The sequence below is a fragment of the Malurus melanocephalus genome, unplaced genomic scaffold (genome assembly GCF_030028575.1).
Source record: "Malurus melanocephalus ecotype Western Australia unplaced genomic scaffold, MMel_1.1 scaffold_100, whole genome shotgun sequence".
In the NCBI taxonomy this organism is placed as follows: domain Eukaryota; kingdom Metazoa; phylum Chordata; class Aves; order Passeriformes; family Maluridae; genus Malurus; species Malurus melanocephalus.
In genome coordinates this window covers 490,153-504,356 of record NW_026623332.1, presented here as the reverse complement: position 1 = coordinate 504,356, position 14,204 = coordinate 490,153, and positions in this window count along the sequence as shown.

Sequence of the window (14,204 nt, the reverse complement as noted above, 5' to 3'; positions counted from 1 at the left end):
GGTCTTATTCAAAATGTAGTCAATGTGACATATTTCACTAAACTTTGAAACTAAACTATTGAGGCAACTCCAGAAAAACATTATACTTAATGTGATAATAGTTCAAAGARAATCCTTCTAAGAACAGTACTTGCAAATATACTCCATCCTCTTAATAATTGCTTTAGAACAAAAAATACTTAACACCTTTGTAAARGTGCTATTTAATAAAAATTTAAACCTTATGTTTCCACTGCCAGAGAAGCTTAATTATAGGGAATGTAAAGTAAATTTAGAGAGAACATTTATAATTTCCTGATTTTTACACTGTCTACCTTTCTTCATTCCTCTGCTTAGCCTGAGATTTTTCAAAGGAAATTAGGCTATGTGCACATCTTCCATTTGGAAGCATAACATAAAGTGAGGATTAAACTTTAGACCTTCTTGCATCCCACTGAAATGATTAGCCTTAAATGAAAAACACCCAGAAGTTTCTATCAAACATTTGATCCTAAAGAACTGATGCCAGATACCCTTCTCATGAGGAAAAAAAGCAGTAGTGTTCCAGTGGACAAACATCACTTGCTCCCAGTGACTGCAGAGCTTGGCTTGGTAAAGAGAGGCACTGAACCGTTTTCAGTTTAACATCCCTCCTGCATGAAGGGTGCACTCCAGCTCATCTGATTTTGRTATCTGCAGTGTAGAAATTTACCTCTGAGTTGGTGACCCCAGGCTCCCTTTAGATATGATGAAGGGCTATAGACACTTTCAAGCCATCATTCATCCAGTCTATCTGAGCCACCAACTTGGGTGACAGAAGAATTATGGCCCCAATCTACCTATTTGTCTCAAATGGCAGTAAAGGGAGCCTGAAGTAATAAGCTCAGATGTAGATCTCTTATGCATGTATCCCTCTCTCTGCAGTGTCCTAATTGAACTCCCTAAGGCTTTTTTCTATGAAGAGAACTGGCTAAAATCTTTTGTGACAGCAGTGTCCATTTAATTTCACAAACCAGTTTCTGTTAAAGGAAGAAACTTTTTTTTTTTTACATTGAAACTAAGCTTCTTGAAGTATTTTTATACACTTAGTAGTGTCTAAAGGATGTAGTTGTATATATAAATGGAGAAGCTTTTTCAAGAAAAGCCATAACATGAGCACTCACATGCTCTATTTTAAATTTTTTCATTTTTAATTTTTATTTTTTTTTTTAATTAAGGCAGAATCTAAACAGTCATCCAATCAGAATTCAAAGTTGTCCCCAAAGCTTTCATGTTTAGCATTTGTATTCTGACTAACTCTGAGAATATATTTTAGGACTTAGTGAAATGTGGAAGCTTTCTTTTGGCTAGATTTTCTTGTTTTCAATTTAAAGGTTAGCTGGAAGACTTGGAAGAACAATTAAGTCATCCCACAAAAGAAAAAAAAATGTGTCTGTGATTGGAATGGGTCCAGACTGTTTAAGGGATGATTTGATTAGAAGAGACATGTCTCCTGAGTGGTAATTGAGGTTTATAAGTTTCATGGACAAAGCAATCATYAAACATATGTCCAGAAACAACAACTAGCCCCTCTGCATCTGTCAGTGTTAGCTCTGTACAGATTTGGGGCTTTTCCCATTAGATGTGTTCTTGGGGGAGCTTTGAGAACTGCAGTGTCAAGGGTATAAAGTCTGGAGACTCACAGAATACCAAGTTTGACTGACTCAAGCTTTCAGTGGATTCTCATGATCCCATGCAGCCTGGGAATCTGAGCAACCCTTTATACACCTAATAAGAAATTAAGCAGAATACTATAGTAGGCATTATCCTTTCAATACTTATCAGAGAAAATAATCCACATTGTCCCCATTTTGTGAGTGAACTTCAGTACATTGCACTTACCGTAATGTAATTTTGTAATTTACGTTACAAATTTTGTTTGTAATACAACAAAAATTATTTTAAGCCCTCAAGTTTAATTAAAGATCCTTGAGGGTGCRTTCCTCTGGCATGCAGGGTGTGAACCACTGCCTACAGCTGTGTGGGAGTTTCACTCAACAAATCCCCTCTACTGGGACTCAGTGTCACTGATCTCAACATTTATACTCCCCTCTTCCATGTGTGACCCTCAGTTCATTTAAGTCTGCAGACCTTTCTCTTTCCCTATGGTTGCTGGAAGTGCAATTTGACAATCCTGTTGGCTTCTCCACAACCTTCACCATCAAATTTGTCTAACTGGGGAGAGCTGGTTGGAGGTGAGTTTGTTCCATCAGGTACTGCATGGGAATGAGGAGATAATTGGTACTTTTTCTACCTCCCTTCTCTGTAACAGCAGAAACAGAGGAGCTGGTTTTCTTCAATTTCACCAAACATTACCTCTGTGTGTCCCTTCTGCTTTTCTTTGCCCCTCTGCTCTTTTTTGCCTGTACCTACTTTTCCTAAAGTGAGGAGTTATCCATAACTTAGAGGTGATGACTTTGTAAACAATTACAACAGCAGTTCACCAACAGCTGCCACAGCATCCCCCACCCATGACCACTTGCTCACCCCAAAGTCTGAGGTGCTGAGGATGAGCTGAGCTTGGGCTCTTCAGGCTGACTGTGTTGAGCTCTTTTTTCCAGAGGGAAGTGAAAAATTTTACTGTCTCCATCAGTCTTTGGGAGAAAGATTCTTCTTGACCCCAAATCTGGTATATAATATARCACTTTGTGCTGGAAAGCCATGTGACTCCTTTAATCATCTGTCTCCCCTTATCTTTGTGGCTGAACATTCCATGCTGACAAATTTTATAGCATATGATTGGGTAGATGGAAAAGCCTGTCATTTGTCTGTTAGCTTTTTTTTTTTTTTTTCTTTTTAATTGAATGACATTTGAGCAGGTTGATGAGCCTGAAAGGAAAGACCATGCAGGTATTTTATAACAGGTATCTGTCATCTTCATGACAGGCAGATGTTAATTTATATTCTTTTTTTGCATATGATATATCAAAATTTTTCATGAATGTCATAATCAATATCCAGTATTTCATTTTCTGCAACAGCTTTTTTGCCTGATATCCTTCAGTAAGAGTCATTTAGACACAAGATGTATGGGATGTCCTCCTTCAGAAGCCAAGTCAGCATTGCATCATTTTTCCTCCAGCAGATTGAAATAAAATAGGAAAAGTCAAGATAGAAAGGGAAATAAAGAGTAGAAAAATTAATACATTAGAAGTGTTTTACAAGAGTCCAGTGATTTTCAGAAGTATGGTTAATTAAAACTGAGTATTAGCTGTATGTTTTGTTGTTCGGTAGGCATGAATGAAACAATTACAATTGTCAAGATTCGTCACTAAAATTCTTGGTTTTGGGGGCTTTTTTTTTTTGGTAAAGATTCTGAGGGATCTTTGTATCTACAGATTCCAGTCATATTTAATGTTTCTTTTAGTTCAGATGAAATATTCTCTTCAGCTCTTCTCAATTAAAGCATATAAATACTGTATCCACGTTTATTGTGCACAGAACAAATTTCCCCTTTTTCAGTGTRCCACCATAATATATAAACTTGTTACCTTTAATTTCTTTCTTTTGCTTGCCACACATACCTAGATGCATTAAAATTCTGCTAGACTGGTATATTTATTTTCAGTTACATTTTCACCTCTACCACTCTTTGATACATTCCTTGTTTAGAGTTTTGAATATAAATATATCTTTCCAAACATTCTCAGTATCTTCAGATTTGTTTCTAATTATCATTATTTTTAACGAGAAACACTGRTAGTAGTCCTGAGGTGATACCAAAAAGAGAATATAGTAAAATGGAGTAGTTAAACAGGGKTTTTTTGTTGTGAAATAATGACAAGGTTTTATGAGTCACACTGCCATTGGAAGCAGGCTGGGGSAGTAGCAGTTTCTGGCAAAACCAGAAAACCTCAAGTGAATACTTTGCATAGGTTCTCCTTCCTTAACTGAACAACCATTGGACTCCTTTAATGCTACTTAATTTTTAATGTTGAAGAAAAATGATCAATGAACATACTAATAAGATTATATATAATCATAGAATGACTTRGGTTGGAAGGGATGATTAAAGATCATATAGTTCAGGACACTTTTTGTCAGGTCAGGTTGCTCAAAACAGCACCCAAGCTGACCTTGAATACTTCCAATTATGGGAAATCCACAACATCTCTGAGCAACCTAATCCAGTGTTTCACCAACTTCACAGGAAATTCAAAATTGGTATAATATAGACATAACACAAAACTATATTTTCATTTAGGAGTTACAAGCATAAATACCTTATCACTGTTATGTTTCTGGAAAGTTTTTTCACTTATTAGATGTGAGCAATTACAAGTCAGGCAATCTTCATTGTATCTCTTTACTTATTTTATATTTACAGACACACAGGCAGAAATGAAAGATGTGCGAATTAACAGCACAGTCATGCAGAAGTTCAATTACCTACAATGCTGACCAAAGATAAAGTCAGACACCCTGCATCATAATATAATGCATTGTTGTGGCACAGATTTTCTTTATGAGATGTTTCAATAAACTATAAAAATAATTTTGAGGAAAGGACTGTCATTATCCAAGTGAATAATTTTCCCATACAGAATTCTCATGTGATAACATAAAAATATTTATCTGGATAATACCCAGTTTTTCAATATTTTTTATAATTTATCACACAGGCATTTCCTTTTTACCTCACTGAAATATTTTATTTCAGCTTTGATATATTAGAAATATTTTGAAAACAGGAGAGGCAAAATACTTGGCACCCCATTCTGAGCAACCAAAACACTTTTCAAATCCACAAAAGAGAAGTTCCAATTTTCAAACAATTGTACGATAGAGATATAATCTGGGGTGAATGCTTACTCAGCAGAAGAGTCCTGTTTCTCACAGAAGAAAAATGCTGAGATGCTCAGTGTTCCTGCAATACTGCACATATATTTCAGAAATTTTAATCCAGAAAACAGGGAGATGATGTTCTGTCCAACAGCTGAAGCTGTATTTCAAAACCTCTGAAAATGTCAGTTAAAAAATATAGTCTTTTAAAAGAGGAGGAAAGGGTATTTTGTGTCATATGGGACTTCTGAAGATCCCTAGAAGAATTTCTGATATTTGGATTTAACTGTATCTGGTTTTGGATACATTTTGGATCTTCTTTGGTTTCCTTTCACCCTACTGATACTCTGTGCCAGCATTAAATTTTTAGCTAAAGAGAGGTTTTATTTGTTAATGTCTTGAAGAGGCACATAACTAATGATTTACACCAGTGAAAATCTCCAGTTTATTCTGAAATGAGCCCTGTCCCTTTCACTGCAAGAGATGAAGGTTGTAGCTCCATTTCTCATGGTCTGGGAATTTACAGAGGAGTCTTGGAGGTGTAGATGAACCTCTGAAAGGGCTGTGGATTAATTAATTAATTTCTTTTAATATTAGCAAAAAGGAGGGGAGACCTGGAGTGTACCCTTAATGTGGAATCTTTTCCTTTAACAATCAGCTGTTCTATGGCTCCTCAGGGCACTGAACTCCCCTCCAAAAGCTTTTTGATGTGCTAATTCTATAACTGCAAGAGTTGACCCCAGGGCTAGTGATGAGCTAGTGGGATATATCTTTCATCAAGCTCTTCTGAAGTGAGGTAGCTGGAAAGCAGTCACAGAAGGTTTGGGACATTATTTTCTAAAGCAACACTAACTTAGCAGCTAATGGAAATCTTCCCTTGATGGCTATTTGAAGCTGTTGTGGTTGGAAGGAAAATTAACAGTAAAAGGGATTAAATTTATTTTCTCATTAAGTTTTGTTGTCACATGATTTCCAAATGTTGAGGTAGACTGTGACTGTAAAATGTGAAATATATATCCTTGAGTCATAAACTAATCAGTAAAAGCATTTTTTGTAATCTCTGTTCCAAAAATTTTCCTCATGGCTACATCTACATCTACCAGAATTCATACAAGCATAATCTGTTGTGCTTCCAGTGTTGAAAAATGCTGAGGTTTTCAGTTAAAATGCAGATATGAATTTGTATATCTTCATTAACCTGACATTTAAATCACTGTTTAATGCAATTTCCAAGAGACTGAGAAACCTACTTTTAGTAGGTGCTCGTTTTGAATGATTTTTCATATTGCATTTGCTGCTTCTCTTGGATGCATGAGCAACATTTTTATTTGCTCAAACAGAGAACAGCTGGCTGATCCACAAAAAGTAAAGCCATGAATGAATTATTCTGCTTGTCCTAAACACATAAAATAAACTCATCTACTGCAGCAAACAACCCAGGATTTTTTGTTTATTTTGCACATTTTAGAAAAGCTATTTTATAGAGTAAAAATAAAAGACTTTCAGGAAAGTTTTATTGGTATTGCCTCTATCTGCTCCTTTCACCTGGCAGAGTCTTTGCTTGCTAAGAGCTATAGTCATTTAGGTGAGGCATGTGCATCTATTAGTCTCTTTCACCTCGCTGAGCTTTGGCTCACTAAAAGCCACAGTAATTTAGATAAAGCAAATTCTGAGTCATTTGAAAAGGGAATATGACTTTACAGCATTCTTCCTGCTGTGGATTGTGGTCCTGGGTTACCTCTCTAGTCACTGAAAAGCAGGGCCCTGAGACCTACCTCCACAACCTCTTTATATTGTAAGGTGGTACACCGAAAGTCATCAAATGTTTGGGGTTTTTTTTATGGGTCAGGAGTAGGTATCTGCAAGCTAACTCTCAACATTTTGTATTTTATTGCAGGGATAAAATGAGAAATTTGCTTTGTGGTTGATTTCTATCTCTCTGTTCCCTGGCATTTTTCTTTCCAGCAGTACTAAGAAATTTCCATCTCCTCTATAAGATTATCATAGATTTAACTATAATTAGGCTAATTTATTCCTTTGTTATTCCTTTCCTTCCTCCTGTTAACACTGAGCTGGGGTTTTTCTGACCTTCCACCTGCTTGAGAAACTGCTGACAGAAGGGAATGAGGCCAAATATTTGCTGCTTTTTCTCCTGTTGCTGACAGAACAGCTGCTGGTGATGACACACCTGTCATGGAGCATTTGATTGTGGGAGATTTACTCCTARAGAGTTCAGGTCTGTCTGGATTTAGGGCAGGTGTGAGCTCTGCATGCCCATGAGCAATCTCTCTATTACATGGCAAACAGTGGACATGCATGGTAGCCCATGGAAAAGCCCATGAAAAGTGCTTCTTAATTCTCAGGGATTTACGGTCTGTTGGAAGTCTAGGCATACTTTGGTGACTTTAAGGGATCTGTAATGTAAGGGTGGGAACCCACACAACCTTGCAGGTTTTCTTTTTCTCCCAAAGAGAGTTGGGTGGAGGGCACTGGGAAGGGATTGAGATTCTTGTTTTGTGAGGAAAATTTTTTTTAAATTGAGATTCTGATAGCATAGGCATACTTTGTATGCTTAATGTCCTTGAGGCACTAACCCAGACAAGAGTTCACATCTTGGGGCTGGCATGCATTTGGCTTCTTTTCTTCCTCTGTGCAGAAGCCAAAAGCCATCTCATTTAATTGTCACAGACTTTGTCTTGCTACATCCTGCCAAACGCAGTTAAAGATCCAGCATGGCAAATCAGATGGCAATTGTGGCACCACACTAGGTAATGTGTGAAGTAATATGTAAAAATCCCTCAAAGTGAGCATTCACTTTCTGTGATCTACACAAAATTTGGTGCTGCTGAAAAATGGCCTTTAAAAAACTTTTCTACCAGAATCAGGGCAAGATCTGAGAACTGGTTGAATAGTTAATCGTGCTTCCACAACATGAACACTTCATGCTGCACCCTTTCTCCTTGGTAAGGCATAAAGATGTCGATTCCACAAATCTGCTGTTCCCAAAGAGCCCTCTATCTATATAAATTTCCTAAAAGTAAATTCCAGTTGCCATCTTATTAGTCTGTAAACTCTTTGCTCTGTAAGGTTTAACTGTTCCAACTTTGCACAAAGTCTTTGAAAAGTTTGTGCATTGTTATTAGAAGGGATGAGACAAAACAAATTGTAGTTACAGGAAATTGGAGGAGAACATGATGAATCAGATTTTTTTATAAGTCTTGCTATACTCTCTGAAGTAGAGCCAAGCTACAATGATTGTATGCTTAGTCAATTTGTTCTTGCAAGAATCTGCGATCAAAGTAGCTTCTCTCCCACAGACAGTCATATCCTACAGATCATTTTGTCCTTTGGTAAAAAGAAAAAGCACTAGATTTTTTTAAACATTAGCTGCTTAGTATCTCAGGAAAAATCTGACTACTCTGTAAATTTTCCTGATTTAAGATGACAGAGTAATTTTCTTGTCTATAGCTCAATTTGATTAGTTTGATTACCTGCTTTGAATGTCTATTGTTAGATGGCTTGGACATATTCATCATATCTCTATCTTATAACCTTGCTTTACTCTTTGGGGGCCAAAAGGAAAAAGATTTCTTCTAGAACTTATGTAGTGGCTTGCTTCATGCAATTTTCATATTTGTTCATCTTTTTAATAAAATCCTTATTCATTCTGACCTTGATGAGATGTACTTGGCAAGTTACAAAGGAGCCAACAATTTCCTACAAGCCAGATTCACCATATTCATGATGCTTGTCTCTACTTCCTAAAGCAGTGCCACAGTTTTCAAAGGTTGTCTCAATGACAAAGAAACGTCCTTCTAGTTCAGTGTTTCAGTAGCGTAGCAATCTTTTAGCAAATTACAAAGAAACATGTTCTTTCCTGATTTCCCTTTTTTCCTGGGAAATCTTCTGGATAACATTTAGGGTTTCAGTTCTTCAGCATATTTTGCCATTCTGGGTTGAGCCTATTGCAGACCTCTGTGTCTGCTCTGTTCTGCAGTTCAGCTTCAGCCACTTTCTGAATTTTTATTTCTTTGTTTCAGAGTCAAAGGAGCATTTGCTCTAATTTAGGTTTTGCTCACCAAAATCACGCTTCCTACTCCCAACGTGATCTTTCATGTCCAAGCAATTTTGAAATTCCACAAATACAATTTTTCCAAACAATAAAAATCAACTGTAAGAAATAAAATAAGCATTTTCTTTGGAAAATGCAGGCATATGGATAGCTGTGACAACCCATCTTTTGTTTGCAAAAACACAATGCACCTTTTGGTTGTAGTGTAATAAATTATAGCAAAAGTACAACAAAACCTTGTAATGACCTCCACTCCCTTGTTTATTTTATTGTCAAAATTTGCAAGTTAATAAACATTTGGCATACATTTTGTCAGTGGAGAGATGCATATTAGGCTTTCAGTTCTCTCTCTCCTTCACCCCTCTGAGGATGGTGAAAAGCTTAAAGCTGTCACAGTGAAGGAGACTCTTGTAAAGAAGGATTTAGCTCAGTGGTACTTAGAGGTTAATGAATTTTACCCAGAGACTGAGTAATCTATTGGACTAGCACTGGCTGGTGTGCCTGGCTCAGTAACTTGTGGCATGGTTAGATCATCAGAATGCTGCATTACAGCCGCATAAACACTCTTTTTTCCTCCCAGCTTTTTCTTTCTTAAATTTCCATCAAAACAACCTGATTATATGCAGAAAATATGTATTAAAATGACCTTTGCATTTTATATTTCATAACTAAAGCACACTGAAGTTAATGTGAATCTTTCCATTTACTTCAGGGGACTTTACATCTAGCACTGGAGATGGTTTTTTTCCAATTGTCTTGTACCTTGTCATTTGTTCTGCTGAAATGATAGCCTGAATGTGAAATTGTAAGTCAGGAAGCTTTGCAACAGAAAAAAAAAGCAAATATACCCAAATCTTATCAAAGATCACACTGGAACTTTGTTATAATGGATTACATCTAAACAGTTTTTCTCAGACTCTACATAGCCTATCTTTTGATATTTAATGTAAAGTCCTCTTGTAAATTTCACATTGTTATTAGAGCTTTCAAAAAACACAAAATCTKTTCCATGGAAAATGATATCAAAAGTGTCCTATGGCTTTCCTGGTATTTATTCTACAAATAGCCAGTGCAGCAGTCTTTCTTTCTGGACATTTCCAGCTGATAAACTCATTTATTCTAGTAGAAGTTCTTGCTTCAAGTCCTGAAAGACAGACTTGCATTTTGGCTATAGCATTTTGATGTTTGCAATGCTACAGCCTGGACACATCTTTTTTTTCCCATCCAACAAGTCAATCCTTTCCATCCAATGGACCTATTAACTTTCAACCACCAGCAACACCTTCCTACTTTTTGTCCTAACCCGTGAAAATAAGAAATTATATCAGTTCCATCAGGGAAATATTCTAGTAAAAATGTGTAAAAAATATTTACACAAATTAGAACACAAAAATAAAAATGGACATGGAGTCATCTCTGTGTGTAATCTCAAAGTTGAGCTTTTACATTAGACTTCATTTCTCAATAAAGGATGGCAAAAAATGTTGTTTGATGCATACCATTAAATTGTAAACATTTTGCTTATCAATTGTCTCTGCAAGCATTTTCAACAATTCAACTCACACACTGAAGATTTTGGTGTTTCTSGTTGAAAACACAGACATTCAAAAAATATATGTTGCTAACATATTTTTAGACCTTCAACTTACGTTAAATGTTTGCTGGAAAGTTGGGAAAAGGGGATATCTTCTGTCAATCACACCTTTAAAGAAAACTATTTGTGTACTCTCCAATGAAAAAAAGCAAAATTATTATAAAAACATACAGAGACATGTCTTAACCTTTTTCAAAAATGGGATATTAAGTTAGTTAAATATTTTCGATGAGGAATAGTCAAATAAATCTCTTTTCAAAAGGTAGAGCAGGACTTTTGACATTGTGGCCAGCCAGTTATGTGCTCTCAACCTCCCAGTAAAAGAAATGATCCTCACTTTTTGGTTCAAAATATGTGTGCATCTGAGTTGTTCCCAGATGCTCCTGTTGTGGGTTAAGTCTTGACTCCTTCCTTATTTTTCTCAGGAAAAAATCATCAAATCCAGGGTTGTCCTCTGTTTCCAACTTTACAGCTCACACAGGCATTTTTAATGTCATGGACACATTTTTTACTTTACATCAACAAAGACTTAGTGAGCAAGGTCAATAAACACAGAAGCGCGACACTAGAAGGAATGGCTGTAAGCAGTGATGTCTCTGAACATGTTGCTGCACTCTTGAGCTTCCAGCTATCCACAACAATAATACCTCTTTGTCAAGGGCAGGTAAGAACAAACAAAAAAAAATGAATTTAAATCCCTGATGTTTGTCCATTGCCACCTGCCCATTGTTACAGGATGAACAAGAAAAAAAATTAAACTATTATTCAATAGAACTTTTTTACTTTTTAAAATTAAACTCTACTTTTTTCTCATCTTATCATACCTTTACGTAATTTCTATGATTTTAGATCCCCTTTCCATGTTTTCTCTCTCTCCATCATCTTTCATCATCTTTAGCCTCTGCCATTTCCTTTTAAGTGACAGTGCTAAAGAGGTACAACCTTTAGTATTTCAAAGAAGACACCACCTCTGGCATCTTCTTTGCTTTATGCTGTCAAAATATTCCCCTGAAGTCTCCATCCAGTTTTAACAGAATGGTGCAATCTGTCACATCTTTTTCTCTAATTTGCCATTTCTTCTAGTTTCCATCCACTTCTGCTGTCAGTGCTTTAACTCCCTGTGTACTTTACTGGCTACTTCCTGAGAAATCATATATATGCATATTTTCCTGCATTCATTCTAGATATGTCTCTCTCACATGACCCAATATAAGGTTTGTCCTTGGAATGTTCTGGGAAGAAGTGGCTTGACTATGCCTGATCTATCATGACACAATTATTTTTACTGGACAGGCACACATCAATCACAGGGTGGGATATCAAGGAAGGAGGCTGTGGGATTAATATATTATTTTATCTGGCCAGATTTTTCCTGTGTGGCATTGTTCAAGACAAATGAGCTTTAAGTTGTGCAAGGGAATACATGTAATCAGCGAAGAAACTAAAGACATTGATTTGATAGTGGCATGTTCATCACAATGACAACTGAATCTAGGTAGGACTGTCAAGAATCAATGTTTATGTTTATGCTGTAGAAGAAAGGGTAAGAGGAGATGCAAAAGAAGGGAGGGTGAGTGGTATAAAATGAGGGGGAAATTCAGAGAGCTTAGAAGGATTGAAAGGCAAGGGTTGCTCAAGTCTGCATGGGTGGCAAAGGATAAGGAACAAAAAGGTGGGGGATGAAAGGCAAGGGGAAGAATAGATTATATCAAATTTTGAGATTACATCAAAATTTTGATTGTCTTTTTTTTTTGTTATTCTTCATTAAAGAGCCAGTGAGATCCTGTAAAAAAGTGAGAAAAGCTTGATTTGAAAGTCAAATCTGTCATTTAGTTTGTCAGTCATGTAAGAAACAATTTCAAACAGAATGGCTAAAAACTGTATCATAAAACCAAAGGAGGCCATGACCTGGTCTGTGATGTGATTGGATAACTGAAAGATATTATGGAGGACTCATGGTTATTGCTTATGGGGTTAAATAAAATTTTCTGCTTTTGCACAGGTTTCTTAGGTAATGCTATATATGATGTAAAGAAAACTGGAACCTGGATTTCCCAAAGGCCATCATGCAGTGAGGTRGTAGGGAAAAACCATTCAAATGAGAGCTTAAACTGCAAGTGGCCTCTTTCGCTTAATGATCTTAACAGAGGATATACCAATTTTGTAGATGTCATAATTTCTTGGAATGTTTCTTCTTCATTAAACTCAGTTCACTTTCTMATTTTCTTAAGTGAAAGATGAATTTAATATTTCACTTTAATTAGGMACTGAAATGATGTCATGTTTAATTAGCTCAGCCTCCCACAGAGGCATGATTGCACACGCAGCGTTTTAAACTGTTACCAATATTCTGTGACATGTTTGATTTTTTTTGGTTAAAATTAGGGTACAAAACCTCACATTTGATTGTAATATTTTCAGAAACAGGAGATTAAACCATGAGTTTTGGTTACTGCATATTGCCTTATTACGAAGAATAAGAGTTCTTTAAAAGCAAGGCAAAAACTCCGTCCAATTCAATCATCCCTTTAACTAGGAATAATTTACGTTGTTTTCTGTGATGCCCATTCCTTGGAATCAAGTAGAGGATCTGAGGCCTAATTTTGAGTTCTTTATATTCTTTATCTAAAAAATCTAAGTTGYTATTTTCAGGTAGATKGTAAMTGGTGGAMATYAGGCAATCAGAAGRTAGAGTTCTTCATAGGATGAGGAAYRTGAGAGTGAAATCTGCACAAAGMAAGAGTTTTTGCTTTGTGTCTTTCCTTGCTAGTGYCAGAAGGATGTGCTCTAGGATGTCAGGGCCCTCATAGGATGTAAGCTGGATTGTTTAAGAGAATAAGGTGGCAATTTTCTGAGTTTTTTCATGTTATTATTTGCACAGGGCTGCATAAGAAAGACTGTGTTCATTTGAGTCAATTTAATCATTGTTTCCTCCTCCATATAAAACTCATGTTAGAAAACTTTTGGTTTCAACTGGGGTAGAGCCAGTTTTCTTCCTAGCAGCTGGTACAGTGTTCTGGTTTTGATTTAGGATGACAACAATGTTGATAGCACACCGGCATTTGAGTTGTTGCTAAGTGGTGCTTACCTTACATCGAGGACTTTTCAGCTTCCCAAGCTCTGCCAGGGAGCRGGTGCACAAGAAACTGGGAAGGAACAGAGCCAGGACAGCTGATCTGAACTGAGAAAAAGGATGTTCCATACCACGGATTGTCATGCTCAGTGTGTGAACTAGGGTATTACATCAGGAGAAGCCTTTTGCTATTCTGGGATGGGATGGGCATCAGTGAGTGTGTGAATTTGGTACAATTTGAATGTGCATCACTTCTTTCTCTTAGGTTTTATTCCTTTCTCTTTTTTTTTCCTCTCCATTACTATTATTATTTTTTTCTAGTATTATTATATTGCATTTTATTTTATTTAAACTATTAATTCCCCATGTCAGTGGCTGGGAGCTGGGAGGACTGTGTGAGCAAGYGGCTGTATGAAACTTAGTTGCTAGCTGGGATGAAACCATTACAATTTTGTATTCAGACATTAACTTTTATGACCAGAAATCCCATAAAACCAGCTGTCTCTTGTAGTTTCATCTTGTRCTTAAAAGTGAAAAATGCTTGGCTCTTTTCACCTTGTTTATCCTCTACATCTGTAGATATTTTGGATCAACTACACTGCTGAAAAATATATAATGCTTTCTTTGCTCAAGCTGTTGAGGTTGTCTCTCCAACCATATCAGCC